The following is a 17,282-nucleotide window of genomic DNA, read 5'->3' on the forward strand; positions in this document are numbered from 1 at the left end:
CCTAGATTGCTTCCGTTCCAAAAATAACTCTCCCGAAGGTTTCATTCTGTTTGGACTCCGTTTGATATTCCTTTTCTTCGAAACACTGAAATAGGCAAGAAAACATCAATTTGGGCTGGGCCTCCAGTTAATAGGTTAGTCCCAAAAATAATATAAAAGTGTTTAGTAAAGCCCATAAATATCCAAAACAGACAATATAATAGCATGAATACTTCATAAATTATAGATACATTGGAGACATATCAGTCGACGCCCTGAGCGCAACGACCGGGGCTACGTCCGAGGAGGTGTACGAGGTGGAGGACGTTGGGACGACCATGGGCCCCGCCAAGATTGGCGCGACCAGCCTCACGAGGATCGTTGGCAGGACCAGCCTCGTGAGGGCGCCTGGAGGGACCAGCCTCGTGAGGATCATCCTCAGGGCAACCCTAGTCTCCCTCCGCTGCCGCCGCCAAGAAGGAACAACGACCATCAACAGGACGAAGAGGCTGGGGGCTTCCAGGAGTCGCACGCCGTCGCCTGCATCTTGGGTGGCGCTCAGGCCCTAGGCTCCCAACGCGTCTTCAACAGTTCTCCCGCGAAGTGAATGCAGCCCTCCCCAAGCTTGAGGCTACACGCCCGCTCAAGTGGTCCAAGTATGCCATCACTTTTAGCTCAGCAGACCAGCTGAAATGCGTGGCAACTGCTGGCGTCCTCCCGATGCTCTGTTCACCCGTCATCAGCAATGTCCAAGTCACCAAGACCCTCATCGACGGCGGCGCAGGACTCAGGTGTCCTGTCCGTCGAGACGTTTGACAACCGTCAAGTGCCATACGATCAGCTCCAGCCCACCAAGTAGGGCAAGTTCGCCTCCCTGCCACCTTCGGTTAGTGCAACAACTACCACAACGAGCTCATCGATTTTGATGTCGCCCACATCCGTCTGCCGAACAATGCCATCCTCGGGTACCCAGCACAGGCCAAAAGCGGTCGCCCACCATGGCTACAACATCCTCAATATGTCGGGAAGTGGTGGAATCATCATGGTCCCTTGCGAAGAAAGAGACACAATGTGCTTCCTCGAGCGCGCCTTCCAAGCTGCATCAATCGAAGACCCTGACAGTGCAGGTGCACAATACCCTCCTGAGGCCAACCCCAAGAAGAAGGAGTGGCTACTCCACACTGGGCCTCAAGGGAGCGGCACCTCCAGCGGCGCCACTTCAGGATCCGCGCCAGCGCCTGGGGCGCCTCCCTCCCTCGCATAGGGAGGCGCGCCCATGCCTTCCTCGGGCAGGGCTCAGGGGCTCTGTTCTGGAGGGCCTCAGACCTGGCCAGCATCACAAGGGAGGCGCTAGGGCACCACGTGGAGGCGTGCTTCGCGGCATGTTTCCCTCAGGAGGACACCGGGCGAGGAGCGCCCGACGCTCAGGAGTTCATCGCCAAGTCATCTCAGGAGCTTCAGGAAGCAAGAGCTATGCGCGGCGACTGCCTCCCACCTGGTGTTGCTCCCCACCCAGGCGAGGGTGGTAAGCTGCGTGTCTTGAAAGGATCGAGAAGAGGTGTCTAGAGGGGGGTGATTAGACACTAAGTGCCAAAAGTTGCAGTTTTTAATATTCTTAAGTTTAAGTGGAGTTTAAGCACAAGTTTAACAAACACAATACATATCAAGCAAGCATGCAATGAGTATATGAGCAGCAGAAAGTAAAGCATGCAACTTGCAAGAATGTAAGGAGAAGGGTTTGGAGTATTCAAGCGCAATTGGAGACACGAAGGTTTTTGTCATGGTTCCGATAGGTGGTGCTATCGTACATCCACGTTGATGGAGACTTCAACCCACGGAGGGTAACGGTTGCGCGAGTCCACGGAGGGCTCCACCCACAAAGGGTCCACGTAGAAGCAACCTTGTCTATTCCATCACGGCCGTCGCCCACGAAGGACTTGCCTCACTAGCGGTAGATCTTCACGAAGTAGGCGATCTCCTTGCCCTTACAAACTCCTTGGTTCAACTCCACAATCTTGTTGGAGGCTCCCAACTGACACCTAGCGAATCTAGGAGACACCACTCTCCAAGAAGTAACAAATGATGTGTTGATGATGAACTCCTTGCTCTTGTGCTTCAAATTATAGTCTCCCCAACACTCAACTCTCTCTCACAGGATTTGGATTTGGCGGAAAGAAGATTTGAGTGGAAAGCAACTTGGGGAAGGCTAGAGATCAAGATTCATATGGTTGGAATGGAATATCTTGACCTCAACACAAGTGTAGGTGGTTCTCTCTTAGAAAATGTGTATTGGAAGTGTAGGTATGTTCTGATGGCTCTCTCCACGAATGAAGAGTGGGTGGACGGGTATATATAGCCTCCACACAAAATCTAACCATTACACTCAATTTACCAATCTCGGTGAGACCGAAGGGAAAAACTCGGTCGGACCGATTTAGTGAACCTAGTGACCATTAGGGTTTTCGGTGGGACCGACTGGTTCAACTCGGTGGAACCGATGTGCTAGGGTTAGGGTAAAACCAAAACTTGGTTTGACCGATTACTCAAACTCGGTGGGACCGATTTGGGTAATAAGCGAAATAGAGAGTTGGCCAAGCAAACTCGGTGGGGCCGATTGCATATCTCGGTGGGACCGAAAATATTGCAACAGGTAACAGAGAGTTTGCAAGCCCATCTCGGTGAGACCGAACTGATTAGGGTTTCTGGCAGTGGCTATGTTAACTGAACTCGGTGGCTCCGGATAGAAAGAATCGGTGGGGCCGAGTTTGACTTTTGGTTTAGGTCATATGTGGATGTGGGAAGGTAGTTGAGGGTTTTGGAGCATATCACTAAGCACTTTGAGCAAGCAAGCCATTAAGCAACACATCATCCCCTCTTGATAGTATTGGCTTTTCCTACAGACTCAATGTGATCTTGGATCACTAAAATAGAAAATGTAGAGTCTTGATCTTGAAGCTTGAGCCAATCCTTTGTCCTTAGCATCTTGAAGGGGTTCCACATCCTCTAGTCCATGCCACTCCATTGTTGAACTTATCTGAAACATACTAGGTAAAAGTGTTAGTCCAACAAGAGATATGTTGCCATTAATTACCAAAACCACTCAGGGAGCACTTGTGCTTTCAATCTCCCCCTTTTTGGTAATTGATTACAACATACATCAAAGCTTTATATAAAGATATAGATAATAGCAAGTAAAGCTTTGGAAAGACATGTAACATGCATAGGCTCCCCCTACATGTATGCAATCATGTGAATATTGAATATAGGAGCATGTGAATGCGTAAACATAACAGAGTAAGCAATGTGTTACATGTATCTTGGCTATATGCATCAGAGCAAATGATGTGAATGTCAGAAATGTACCTTCATGGTCATGAGTCCTTCTTGCAAACAGTATGTACATCAACAAGAACTTCTCATTCACATGACTGTGATGCATATACTTACCTTGTGGTCTTGAGTTAGCTTAGGATGGGATGAACCTGCGCAAACAAGGTTAAATAACATAGATACACCTACTGACCAGAGCAAACAAGAGAAACCATAAGAGAACCAAGACTGGGATGACATGTAGAGTGAGTACTAAGTACCACATTGGATATAGACATGCCCCCAAAGGTAAAGATATGCAAATAAAATCAGAGATTTCCTTCCCTTAGATGTCTTGCTCCCCCTAAATCTGCATGGGATATTTGGAGAATATAGGGAACAGAAGATCATAGCAACAAAAAAGAAACAACAGAGCTTGTGCTAAAGCAAGCAACCAAACATGTCTTTCCCCTCTTAAAGACATGTGACATCTCTCCTCTTGAACACCAAGCATCTGGGGTCTTTGATGATATTACTTTCTCCTAGTTGAGAAACTCTCTCCCCCTGAGTACTCTCTCTTTCTCCCCCTATAGGAAGGATTAAGCTTTGATGTGATCTCTCTCTCCCCCTTTGACATCAATTTCCAAGAAGGGCTCTTCTGGACATGTGATACAAATGGGTTGGTCCTTGAGTCACAGAGCAAAGCAGCATGTCTAATATGATGCTGGCAAAGGACAAGAATCATTGAGTGGAGCTGGAGCAAACAGAAATCAGGAATAAGTGACAAGTTGGCTTTCCTGTGATGAAATCAGTGACTCCGAGTTGTGTGCTTCGGTTGCACCGAAGGATTTCGGTTGGGCCGAAGAGAACAAACCGGTGTGACCGAGTTCATCAGAGTGAAATCGCTTGTCACCTCAGCTCACTAGACAATTAAGATCTCACAAGGATATGCAAGGAATTAACTAAAAGATTTGCAATGAATTGGATGCAGAAAATGTAGAGCAAAAAGGAAAGAAAAGAAACTAAAAGTTCTAGATGAAGTTTGAAAGGGGAAACAAATATGCAAATGCAAATTCACGGAGAAACACTAGAGAACTTCATCTAGAAATGGTCAGCGACAAAGTCACCTATATTAGAGTATATTGACTTAGGAGTCAAGTGAGAGCACTTGATCATAGGTCATACTCATCGTTTAAGCTCAAAATGGGGTTACCATTTTTCGTTTAAGACTTTTAATGTATTCACATCTTGTCGAGTTGCTTTGACTCATGACTTGGAGTAAAGCTTCTCTAAGATGGAATAACATACCATGGGTGGTGGTGTTGATCTTGTTCATGTAGTTGAACTTGTGTGGGTTGCTCAAGGTTGATGTAGTTAATCAAGGGTTGGGAGCACCACTTGGAGTTTGAGTTCATCTACCTACATGGGTTAGCTTTGCAAGGAAGAGCACTTGTGTATCCAAAATGACAATCATGAGACTCAACATGGAATTTGCCAAAGGATATGTTTGAATGGTTTCGTGCTTCCTTGTCTTCAACCACCATTGTGTAGAGACTTGGTGATGTAGAGATTGCTCAAGATGTGAGTGAGTTGCAATCTCATAGATTTAGATTCAACCAAGTACCTACACAGGTTAGATAACATGCAAGGTACAAATATATCCAAGACATATGAATAGCATCATAAGAGAAATATCGAGGATTAGTCATAGGCTCATGCCCCGCATGTATCAAATGGAGTTCCTACTCCAAGTTTGAAGCATCAATGATGTTCAATTCACCTCTCAACCTGCAAAACACTTTCTCATCAAGTGGTTTAGTGAATATATCCGCCAATTGCTTATCGGTGCGAACGTGCTTAAGGTTAATGTCCCCTTTTGCAACATGATCTCGAATGAAATGATGACGAACTTCAATATGCTTAGTTCGAGAATGTTGCACGGGATTGTGAGCAATCTTAATAGCACTTTCATTGTCACATAGCAATGGAACATGTTTCACATATATCCCATAATCTTTAAGAGTTTGGGTCATCCAAAGTAATTGAGCGCAACATGAACCAGCGGCAATGTATTCCGCTTCGGCGGTGGATAAGGATACCGAGTTTTGTTTCTTGGAAGACCAAGACACAAGAGATCTACCAAGGAATTGACAAGTACCCGAAGTGGACTTTCTATCAACCTTGTCTCCGGCATAGTCCGAATCGGAGTAGCCAACAAGATCAAAAGAGGACCTCTTAGGATACCAAATGCCAAAATTTGGTGTATGGATTAGGTATCTCACTATCCTTTTCACAGCCTTAAGATGACATTCTTTAGGAGCAGCTTGATATCGTGCACACATGCACACACTTAGCATAATATCGGGACGAGAGGCACATAGATATAACAATGAACCAATCATAGAGCGATAAACCTTTTGATCAACCGGTTCACCATCTTTGGTCAAATCAAGATGTCCACTAGTAGGCATGGGTGTAGTCATACCTTTGCATTCTTGCATATTGAACTTCTTGAATAAGTCATTGGTGTACTTCATTTGAGAGACAAAGGTACCTTCCTTAGTTTGCTTGATTTGCAAACCGAGAAAGAATTTGAGTTCACTCATCATAGACATCTCAAACTTCTCCGACATTAGCTTTCCAAACTTCTCACTAAAATGAGGGTTAGTTGAACCAAATATGATATCATCAACATAAATTTGGCACACAAATAGTTCTCCATTAACCCTTTTAGTAAAAAGAGTAGAATCAATTTTACCAATTTCAAAGCCTTTTTCAATAAGGAACTTGGTCAAGCATTTATACCATGCTCTAGGAGCTTGTTTAAGACCATAAAGGGCTTTGTGAAGTTTGTAAACATGATTAGGTTTCTTAGGATTGACGAAGCCGGGAGGTTGCTTAACATAAACTTCCTCTTCGATTTTGCCATTTAGAAAAGCACTTTTAATGTCCATTTGGTACAAGGTGATATCATGGTGATTAGCATAAGCAAGTAAGATGCGAATGGACTCAAGTCTAGCAACGGGAGCATATGTCTCACCATAGTCCATACCTTCAACTTGTGTGTAGCCTTGGGCGACGAGACGTGCTTTGTTGCGAACCACTTGTCCATCTTCATCTTGCTTGTTGCGAAACACCCATTTGGTACCAATGATGTTGTGGTTGTTGTCGGGCTTCTCGACCAATGTCCACACTTGATTTCTCTCAAAGTTGTGTAGCTCTTCATGCATAGCGTTTATCCAATCCGGATCCTCCAATGCTTCTTCAACCTTCATAGGTTCAATGCTAGAGATGAATGAGTAATGTTCACAAAAGTTAGCTAAACGAGTTTTAGAGCGAGTGATTCTCCCGGTTTGGATATCATTGTAGATTTGCTCGACGGGATGATCTTTGGCAATTCTTGCTCGAACTCGTGAAAGCTTTTGCTTGGGTCGGGGTGGAACATCCTCTTCATCTTGTTCTTCTTCTTGGCCTTCTTCATTGTTGACATTGTCGTTCTCTTGTCGTGGTGGAGAAGGAGGTTGTTGATGTTCATCTTGGTGTGCTCCTCGTTTTCTTCATCTTGGCGTGTCCCACTTGTGGATGCTTCCGTATCAACTCTTGGTTCACCTTGTCGTGAGGTAGAAGCTTCCACTTGGACGGACGAGGTACTCTCCTTCACTTCCGTTGGATGAATCTTGCCAATGGACAAGTCTTGAATTGCTTCCGAAGGGTCTTTGTCTCCTACATCAATTGGCAATTGCTCTACTTGCGAGCCGTTAGATTCATCAAACTTCACATCTACCATCTCTTCAACCTTTCGGGTGAAATTGTTGTAGACACGGTAAGTGTGAGAGTTTGAGCCATAACCAAGTAGGAAACCTTCATGAGATTTAGGAGCAAATTTAGAACGACGATGCTTATCAAGAATGTAGCACTTTGAGCCGAATACTCGAAAGTATCCAACTTGGGGTTTGTTACCGGTGAGGAGCTCGTATGCCGTCTTGCCGAGTAGGTTGTGAAGATACAAGCGATTTATTGCATGACAAGCTGTCTCAACCGCTTCCGCCCAAAAGTGCTTTAGCGTTTTGTACTCATCAAGCATCGTTCTTGCCATCTCGATAAGAGTCCGGTTCTTCCTTTCAACAACTCCATTTTGTTGAGGTGTGTACGTAGCCGAGAACTCGTGTGAAATCCCTTCTTCGTCAAGAAAGGTGTCCACATTTGCGTTCTTGAACTCCGTTCCGTTGTCGCTCCGAACCTTCTTGATCTTCACGTCAAACTAATTTTGGGCCTTCCTAGCGAAGTTTTTGAAGATCTTTTGGACCTGCGATTTGTCATCAAGAAAGAACACCCGAGTAAATCTTGAAAAATTATCAACTATGACTAGACCAAATGAGTTACCACCGAGACTCTTGTAGGCATTTGGACCAAAGAGATCCATGTGAAGTAGCTCGAGTGGTCTTCTTGTGGTCATGATGTTCTTCGCGCGGTGACTTCCTCCAACTTGTTTCCCTGCTTGACAAGCACTACAAAGTCTATCCTTGTCAAATATGACATCTTTTATTCCAAGGATATGATCACCTTTAATAAGCTTATCAAGATTTCGCATACCAACATGACCTAGTCTTCTATGCCACAACCAGCCTTTAGAAGATTTGGCAATTAAGCAAGTTTTAGGTTGAGCCTTTTTAGTGAAATCAACAATGTAAAGATCTCCTCTACGTATACCGGTAAAGACCATTTTATGATTATCTCTACGAAACACTTGGCAGTCTACTTCAGTAAATAGGACATTGAAACCGAAATCAGCAAGTCTAGATACTGAAAGTAAGTTGTAGCCAAGAGATTCAACGAGCATGACATTTTGTATGGAGCTATCATGTGAGATGGCCACCTTACCAAGGCCAACCACCTTACCCTTTGAATTATCACCAAAAGTGACATACTTTCGAGGGCCGTCATTTTCAGCAAGCTCACGGAACATGTCTTTATCTCCGGTCATATGATCAGTACATCCACTATCAAGGACCCATTCCTTTCCTCCAGCCATGTAGCCGCGAAGATTTGCCATAATACCAAAGTGTCTCATCACATCATCGAGATCATAGTCACTATCATCATCATCATCATCATCATCCTCATCCGAGTATTCATGTTCAACATCATCTTGTGATTGATCAATTCCTAGCGAGGGCAATTCATTAGATAAATGATCATTTCTATAGTTATCTTTATGAATTCTAATAGCTCTGGAAATGATATTGCTAATGATTCCAACATCTCCTTTGGCACTCGTAAGATCAGTAAGCTCAAATAAGCAGTCACCAAATTTGGGATCATTGGAACTCATCTTAATCAAAGCAATAGACTTATGGAGGATTTCATCTAGATCTTTCAAGGAGTAATTAGGAAAGAGTTCCTCAAGAAATTTCCATATGGTGTAGGCACACTTAAGAGTCGGCAAACATCCAATCAAGTTTCTAGGCAAGCCTCTAGTGATAAGATTAACAGTTCTAAGATTGCGAATCATGTCAATATCTTCATCTAGGGTAGGGTGCAAAGGATCAACATGAGGTGCACAAGGGCTAGTAATGTACTTGTTCAAATGATATTCATTGAAAATCTCAAGCATTTCATTTTTCCACTCATGAAAATACTCTCCATCAAGAATAGGCACTCTATGTCTAAGACTCCCCAAAGTAGACACATCCATCTTCCTCCAATGGTGTTTAAACCAAGGCAATGGAGACCAATGCTCTGATACCAATTGAAAGGATCGAGAAGAGGTGTCTAGAGGGGGGGTGATTAGACACTAAGTGCCAAAAGTTGCAGTTTTTAATATTCTTAAGTTTAAGTGGAGTTTAAGCACAAGTTTAACAAACACAATACATATCAAGCAAGCATGCAATGAGTATATGAGCAGCGGAAAGTAAAGCATGCAACTTGCAAGAATGTAAGGAGAAGGGTTTGGAGTATTCAAACGCAATTGGAGACACGGAGGTTTTTGTCGTGGTTCCGATAGGTGGTGCTATCGTACATCCACGTTGATGGAGACTTCAACCCACGGAGGGTAACAGTTGCGCGAGTCCACGGAGGGCTCCACCCACGAAGGGTCCACGAAGAAGCAACCTTGTCTATTCCATCACGGCCGTCGCCCATGAAGGACTTGCCTCACTAGCGGTAGATCTTCACGAAGTAGGCAATCTCCTTGCCCTTACAAACTCCTTGGTTCAACTCCACAATCTTGTTGGAGGCTCCCAAGTGACACCTAGACAATCTAGGAGACACCACTCTCCAAGAAGTAACAAATGGTGTGTTGACAATGTACTCCTTGCTCTTGTGCTTCAAATGATAGTCTCCCCAACACTCAACTCTCTCTCTCACAGGATTTGAATTTGGTGGAAAGAAGATTTGAGTGGAAAGCAACTTGGGGAAGGCTAGAGATCAAGATTCATATGGTTGGAATGGAATATCTTGACCTCAACACAAGTGTAGGTGGTTCTCTCTCAGAAAATGTGTATTGGAAGTGTAGGTATGTTCTGATGGCTCTCTCCATGAATGTAGAGTGGGTGGAGGGGTATATATAGCCTCCACACAAAATCTAACTGTTACACTCAATTTACCAATCTCGGTGAGACCGAAGGGAAAAACTCGGTCGGACCGATTTAGTAAACCTAGTGACCGTTAGGGTTTTCAGTGGGATCGACTGGTTCAACTCGATGGAACCGATGTGCTATGGTTAGGGTAAAACCAAAACTTGGTTTGACCGATTACTCAAACTCGGTGGGACCGATTTGGGTAATAAGAGAAACAGAGAGTTGTCCAAGCAAACTCAGTGGGGCCGATTGCATAGCTCGGTGGGACCAAAAATATTGCAACAGTTAACAGAGAGTTTGTAAGCCCATCTCGGTGAGACCGAGATCCCATCGGTGAGACCGAACTGATTAGGGTTTCTGGCAGTGGCTATGTTAACTGAACTCGGTGGCTCCGGATAGAAAGTATCGGTGGGGCCGAGTTTGACTTTTGGTTTTGGTCATATGTGGATGTGGGAAGGTAATTGAGGGTTTTGGAGCATATCACTAAGCACTTTGAGCAAGCAAGCCATTAAGCAACACCTCATCCCCTCTTGATAGTATTGGCTTTTCCTATAGACTCAATGTGATCTTGGATCACTAAAATAGAAAATGTAGAGTCTTGATCTTGAAGCTTGGGCCAATCCTTTGTCCTTAGCATCTTGAAGGGGTTCCACATCCTCTAGTCCATGCCACTCCATTGTTGAACTTATCTGAAACATACTAGGTAAAAGTGTTAGCCCAACAAGAGATATGTTGAAATTAATTACCAAAACCACCCAGGGAGCACTTGTGCTTTCACGTCTGCATCGACATCCCTGGGCTCAGCAGGGCCGCATCTCAGGAGCGCTTCTGGCCTTCGCGTGCTGACTGGTGTGAGGGCCTGCCTCATAGCTGCGTTTGCATGCCGCTCGGCCTGCTGAGTGTGGCTGTCGCCTTCCAGTGCAATCTGTGGAGCATCCTAGCAGGCCTGGAGGCCAGGCACCACGCGGTACTGGCGGAGATGGAGTCGGCCCTCCGGAGGCCACCAGAACCTCTCGAGGCTCAGGGTCTCGGCGGCTCGTCAGAAGCGACTTCTTCACTACGTGTTTTCAGCTACCCCAACACCCCTTCGACAGCCAAACCAGGCGACATCTTTCCAAGTTCATTCAGCTTGGAGCGCCCCCTAGGCTGCATCATCCCTAGGCCGCGTGGGTCCGTCCCTGCGGCATGTATCCGCTTGCATATTTAGTTCACTCTGCTGGGAGCGCCCCTCGGGCTGCATTAACCCCAACCCGCTCGGGTCCAACCCAGTGGCATGTATCGTTCTCGCATTTACCTAAGCCAGTTGCTTTTCATGCGTAATCTATCTATGGATACCACTTGCCTTATTGTCACCCACCATGGGAGTCGCGCGCCGATTGTCTTTCTTCAAGATCCTTCGCATAAGAAGGCTAGGCACATTGTCTGTGCTTGGGCCCATCCCTGCAGCGTCGATAAATCCAACGGCCGAGCTCCGTCTGGTGGGCCGGCCCTGTAAGTGCATCCAGTGCCCCTTGGTGATTTTGGTGTATTGAATACTTATAGGTTAAGGAACTAATGTGTTTATGAGTGTACACAGGTCTATAAGTCCATGAGGAGTTTGGTATTTACAGAGAAAGTCAACCCCTAAAAATGAAGTCCTTCATCTGAAGACTTTGGTATTCTGAAGACTTTGAAAGTGAAGAAAATGGTGTGACCGTGAAGACTTGGTATTCATTCGAGGAACATGAAGCGTGAAGACTTTTGTTTTCGTAGTTTCATTTTCTCTTTCTTGAGTCATAGGAAACACCGTACTGTTAAAGGGGGTCGAGGAAATACTAAGGAAAAATTTCCACGTGATGCTCAACTCAAAATCCTACACCTACCAATCCCTTCGAGTGAAGCCATTGGAAATCTCATACAGTTCAGTCAATTTCTTCAGTGACAGAGACGAAGTTCTTCTGGTCTCTGAGGAATTTGTTCTGACTGAGGAGTTAGGAATTCGCCAGTGCGGATTTCCTACATAGTGAGGAACATGATAGCCCTGAGGATTTTGCTACTCAAAATTCCGACCGTTGCTATGCTATGCGCCAGCTGTCCCAAAATATCTATCTACCTAACGGTCATATCATTGAAGGGTATTTATGTCTTATCATGTCGGGCTGCTCCCTAGGCTATAAATAGCCGCCCCCTACAACCACTAGTTGGTTGGCTGCTCCAAGAGAAACTGACACTTGTCATTTGAGAGCAACCCATCCTCTGAGGACTTTGAGCGAAAATCATCAAGGGAGGAAAAACCAAAAACCCAAAACCCAAACACCTACAAACCCCAAGTGATTGAGCATCACTGAAGAGATTGATTCTGCATGGATCCGACGCTTGTTACCTTTGAAGATTGTGCTTCTTCCAGACGGTTAGGCATCATGGTCTAGAGCATCCAAGAGGAATTGTGGATCGCCGAGTGACCAACTTTGTGAAGGTTTGGAAGTCACCTGAAGACTTACCACGAGTGATTGGACGAGGTCTGTGTGACCTTAGTTCAAGGAGAATACAGCGAGGACTGGGTGTCCGGGACTGTGTGTCCTCGAGTTTAAATACTCAGCCGCTCCAACCAGACGTACAACTGAGACAGCAGTTGGAACTGGTCTACCAAATCATTGTCTTCACCAAGCTTACTGGTTATATTCCCTCAACTCTTTCATTTCCTCATAATTGTGTTGTGTGTTTGTTCATATCTGTGTTTGAAGACATTGACTGAAGACTTTCTCAATTTCCTCAGTTCAATTTCTTCAGTCTGTTTGTCTTCATCCTGTGTTATCCTGTGATTATGCTTCCTGTACTCTGTGCGTGTCTTCATTTCATCATGATGACTATGCTTGTATTCTGTTATGTTTACTTTTGAGTACTTATTCCACTGCTAGTAGTTCTTCGCTAAGGAATTTCCTCACCGGCAAATTCCTCAGTGAAGAATTTCATAAAAATCGCCTATTCACCCCCCCTCTAGTCGATATAACACACTTTCAATTGGTATCAGATCAAGGTACTCCCTTGTTGTAACGCCCTTGATGCGGCTATATCTCCCACGTGTCGAAGCACGACTTAGAGGCATAACCGCATTGAAAGCAATGTCGCAAGTGAGGTAATCTTCGCAAACAACCCATGTAATACAATAGGGGAAAAGATACATAGTTGGCTTACAATCGCCACTTCACACAATTACATGAATAAAGCATTACAACATCCAAATACAATCAAGGTCCGACTACAGAACCAAAATAAAAGAAGAACCCTAAATGCGACACGGTCCCCGATCGACCCCAACTAGGCATCACTACTGATCAACTAGAACGAAACAACACAAAGGACAAGATCTTCACCGAGCTCCTCCTGAGCTTGGTTGCGTCATCTGCACGGACTCATCGGCACCTGCAAGCTGGTTTTGGAAGTATCTGTGAGTCACGGGGACTCAACAATCTCACACCCTCGCGATCAAGACTATTTAAGCTTATGGGTAAGGTAAAGGTATGAGGTGGAGCTGCAGCAAGAGACTAGCATATATGGTGGCTAACATACGCAAATGAGAGCAAGAAGAGAAAGCAAAGCATGATCGAACAACTATGATCAAGAAGTGATCCTAGAACAACCTACATCAAGCATAACTCCAACACCGTGTTCACTTCCCAGACTCCGCCGAGAAGAGACCATCATGGTTACACACGCGGTTGATGTATTTTAATTAAGGTCAACTTCAGGTTTTCTACAACTGGACATTAACAAATTCCCATCTGCCCATAACCGCGGGCACGGCTTTCGAAAGTTCAAATCCCTACAGGGGTGTCCCAACTTAGCCCATCACAAGCTCTCACGTTCAACGAAGGATATTCCTTCTAGCGGGAAGACCCGATCAGACTCGGAATCCCGGTTACAAGACATTTCGACAATGATAAAACAAATCCAGCAACACCGCCCGAATGTGCCGACAAATCCCGATAGGAGCTGCACATATCTCATTCTCAGGGCACACTCAGATGAGCGCTCCATACAACTAAAACCAAACCTCGAGTTTCCCCGAGGGGGCGCTGCACAGGACTCTAGTTTGGACCAACACTCAGAGGAGCACTGGCCCGGGGGGTAAAATAATGATGACCCTCAGGAGCGCGACTCCCAAGGGAAAAGAAAAGGCTAGGTGGCGAATGGTAAAACCAATGTTGGGCATTGCTGGAAGAGTCTTATTCAAGGCGAACTGTCAAGGGGTTCCCACTATTACCCAACCGCGTAAGGAATGCAAAATCCGGGAACATAACACCGATATGACGGAAACTAGGGCGGCAAGAGTGGAACAAAACACCAGGCATAAGACCGAGCCTTCCACCCTTTACCAAGTATATAGATGCATTAATTAAATAAGATATAATGTGATATCCCAACAAGTAAACATGTTCCAACAAGGAACAACATCTCCATGTTCCAACAAGGAACAAACTTCAATCTTCACCTGCAACTAACAACGCTATAAGAGGGGCTGAGCAAAGCGGTAACATAGCCAAACAGCGGTTTGCTAGGACAAGGTGGGTTAGAGGCTTGGTTCAACAATATGGGAGGCATGATAAGCAAGTGGTAGGTATCGCAGCACAGGCATAGCAAAAGAGCGAGCAACTAGCAAGCAAAGATAGAAGTGATTTCGAGGGTATGGTCATCTTGCCTGAAATCCCGCAAGGAAGAAGAATGAGTCCATGAAGAAGACAAACAGACGTAGTCGAACGATTCCTCACAAACGCGACGTTAACGGAAGCAACTCGAAGAAGCATCACCGGAAAGAAGCAAACAACTTGGTAAACAACCAGCACAAGCATGGCATGATGCACAACCAAGTATGATGCATGTCCGGTTTAATGAGGCATGGCGTGGCAATATGCACAAGCAATCCTACAAATTAAGTGGAGCTCAATATGCAACTCCGTTCCATATTGACGAAGCACCACGTGACTTATTTAGTTCGATCTTGTTTATGTACTCTACAATGTTAAATGTTGTTAGCATGGCAAGAGGTGAAGCATAATGAAACTATCTATCTAGGCAAGTTTAAATGAGGCCGGAAGCAGCGAACAACAATTCCGGTAAATCCCCATATGCATATATTAGGTTTGGAACTGTTCTGCCCTAAACACAATTTTAGAGTTATTAAACATGAAAAGCAAGGTCACCATGTTAAACTAGGCAAAATTCTACCCCATTTACATATAAAGATTATTAAATTCGGAGTTACGGTTATTTAGTTATGAATTAAAACATTTTAGCATGGCATAGGAGCAAATTAAAGCAAACATCACTTTAAGCATTTTAAACATGGATGAAAATTGGAAATTATTTAACTAGACAAAATTCTAAGCAAGTTTCATATATAAATTTTTAATATGATGCACGGTTTGTGAGTTTTAAAATGCATGAAGTGCAAGGGGGCTTTCTATAAAATAGGCAAACTCCTGGATATTAGACAAATTTGCATAACTGAAAAAAACATCTACGGGCCGAAATTGTTGACGCTGGGCTATCTCACCACGGGCTTCAACTCGGCTGGTGGGGAGGAGGAGGCCAACAGAGGGCAAGCTGGGCCGGTAGATGCGCTGGGCCTTAGCACTCTTGCAGCCCACGCAAGCGACGAGGAGGCACGAGGCAGCAGGCGTCGCCCTTCTCTACTCGATGCAGAGACTGAAGCCGACCGTGGTGGCTTCAGGTGGGACAGGGGACGACGTCCACGCGGGGAACGCAAGGAGGCGGCGGAGATGGGCTGATCCAGGCGGGTGATGGAGTTCTCCAGCGATGTGGCGCACAGGCAAAGCTGAAGGAGGCGGCGCATGGAAGGTCCCGGAGCGGAACGACGAACTGATGCAGGGCAGCAGTAGGTTCAATACAAAGGCGTCGACCTCCTGCTCGATGCAGTAGCAAAGGGACGGCAGGGCTGGAGCGGACGCAGCGGCGGACTTGGCGCGACGGCAGGGCTGGAGCGGACGCAGGGGGTCGACACGGATGGTCCAAGCGGGCGCTGCTCCTGTCGGCGCGCCATGGCTCCTGTCTTGTGAAGGTTCAGAGAGAGGGACATAACTGTGTGAGGGGAAGATAACAGGGGAAGGAAGGAGAAATAAGGGGAGGCGGCAAGGGCCCTGGCATGATTGCAGCGGCGCTGCTCCGGCGAAGCCGTCTACGGGTGATGGTTCTCCGGCCGAGGCGCTCGGGAGGAGGAGCTCCAGCAGGAAGAAGAAGAAGAAAGAGATCACGGAAGGAAGCAGGGGAGTTGCGGCTTGGTCCAGCCGGGCTCCTGCGGCTCTCCACGGTGGCGTTTGGCGACGGGGGCTCGGGTGCTCGCGGCTGTAGGAGCTCTTGCTCCTGTGGTCGCGGACGAAGGCGGCTGCAGGGCCGAAGGACGATGGGGATGCAGGGGCGCAGGGTCGAGGAGGGGGCGCACGAGGAGGAGCATCGGGGAAGGAGGAGCTCGGGGTCGAGCGTTCCTGCTCGGGACGACGAACAGGTTCGAGGCCCGCGTGAGGTTAAGCTCCAGCAGTCACTCGGCACGGGAGCGAAGGCAGCGCCTTGATCCGTTTGGGATCGAGCGCGGAGTCGATCTGAGAAGGAGAGATGGGGTTTGCTAGTTGGTGGGATGGGGAAAATGAGGAGAAGGCAGGATCGATTGGGTGGATTGGGCAAGATCCCGAGGAAAGGGGGAGACCAGGTGGGCTGGCGGCGGTGGGCGGAATGGACTGATGGGACATCCTAGGATTAGGGTTAGGCTCAAATATAGGTAGGGGATTAGGTTAGGGGCTACCGAGTCCCTCCGGTCAAAATCAGACGATCGGAAAAAAATAGGCTAGGGAGACCAATAAACAAAACGGGGATGTTTTGTAGATGTTTGGGGATGATCCGGACACAACGGTGGCGACAGTCCAGGTCGGGTCTGGGACAACTTCTCAGACGCGCGCGCGAGGGGGTTTGATGCACTGAGCAGAGAGGGTTTTGGACCGTGCGGTCGCATCGGACAACTCCGGAAGCAAAGAGGGGAAGGAGGATGGACTAGGTGGGCTATGGCGAGACTGCGAGGGGGAGAAGAGAGAGAGAGAGCGGGCCCGGCATCTGTTTCCGGAGACCGAAAACGTCCGACGATTTGACCGACTATATTGCCGCTATAGTTAACCATTGGGGCGTCAAACGGACTCCAAATGCGATGAAATTTGGCAGGCGACCTACTGACAACATAAAAACACCGCATGCCAACTTTCAACCCATTCCAAGAACATTTTCCGGCCACTTATAAAATAATATTTCGGACATGCCGCGGGCGCGTGCAAGTGTGGTTGGGCTCGGGACGGACAATGGACGGAACTGGGGAACCCGGACGGATGCAAGTGTTGAAAACATGATGATGCAATGCACATGATGCAATGACAA

This window comes from Triticum aestivum, chromosome 3A (genome assembly GCF_018294505.1).
Source record: "Triticum aestivum cultivar Chinese Spring chromosome 3A, IWGSC CS RefSeq v2.1, whole genome shotgun sequence".
Lineage (NCBI taxonomy): Eukaryota > Viridiplantae > Streptophyta > Magnoliopsida > Poales > Poaceae > Triticum > Triticum aestivum.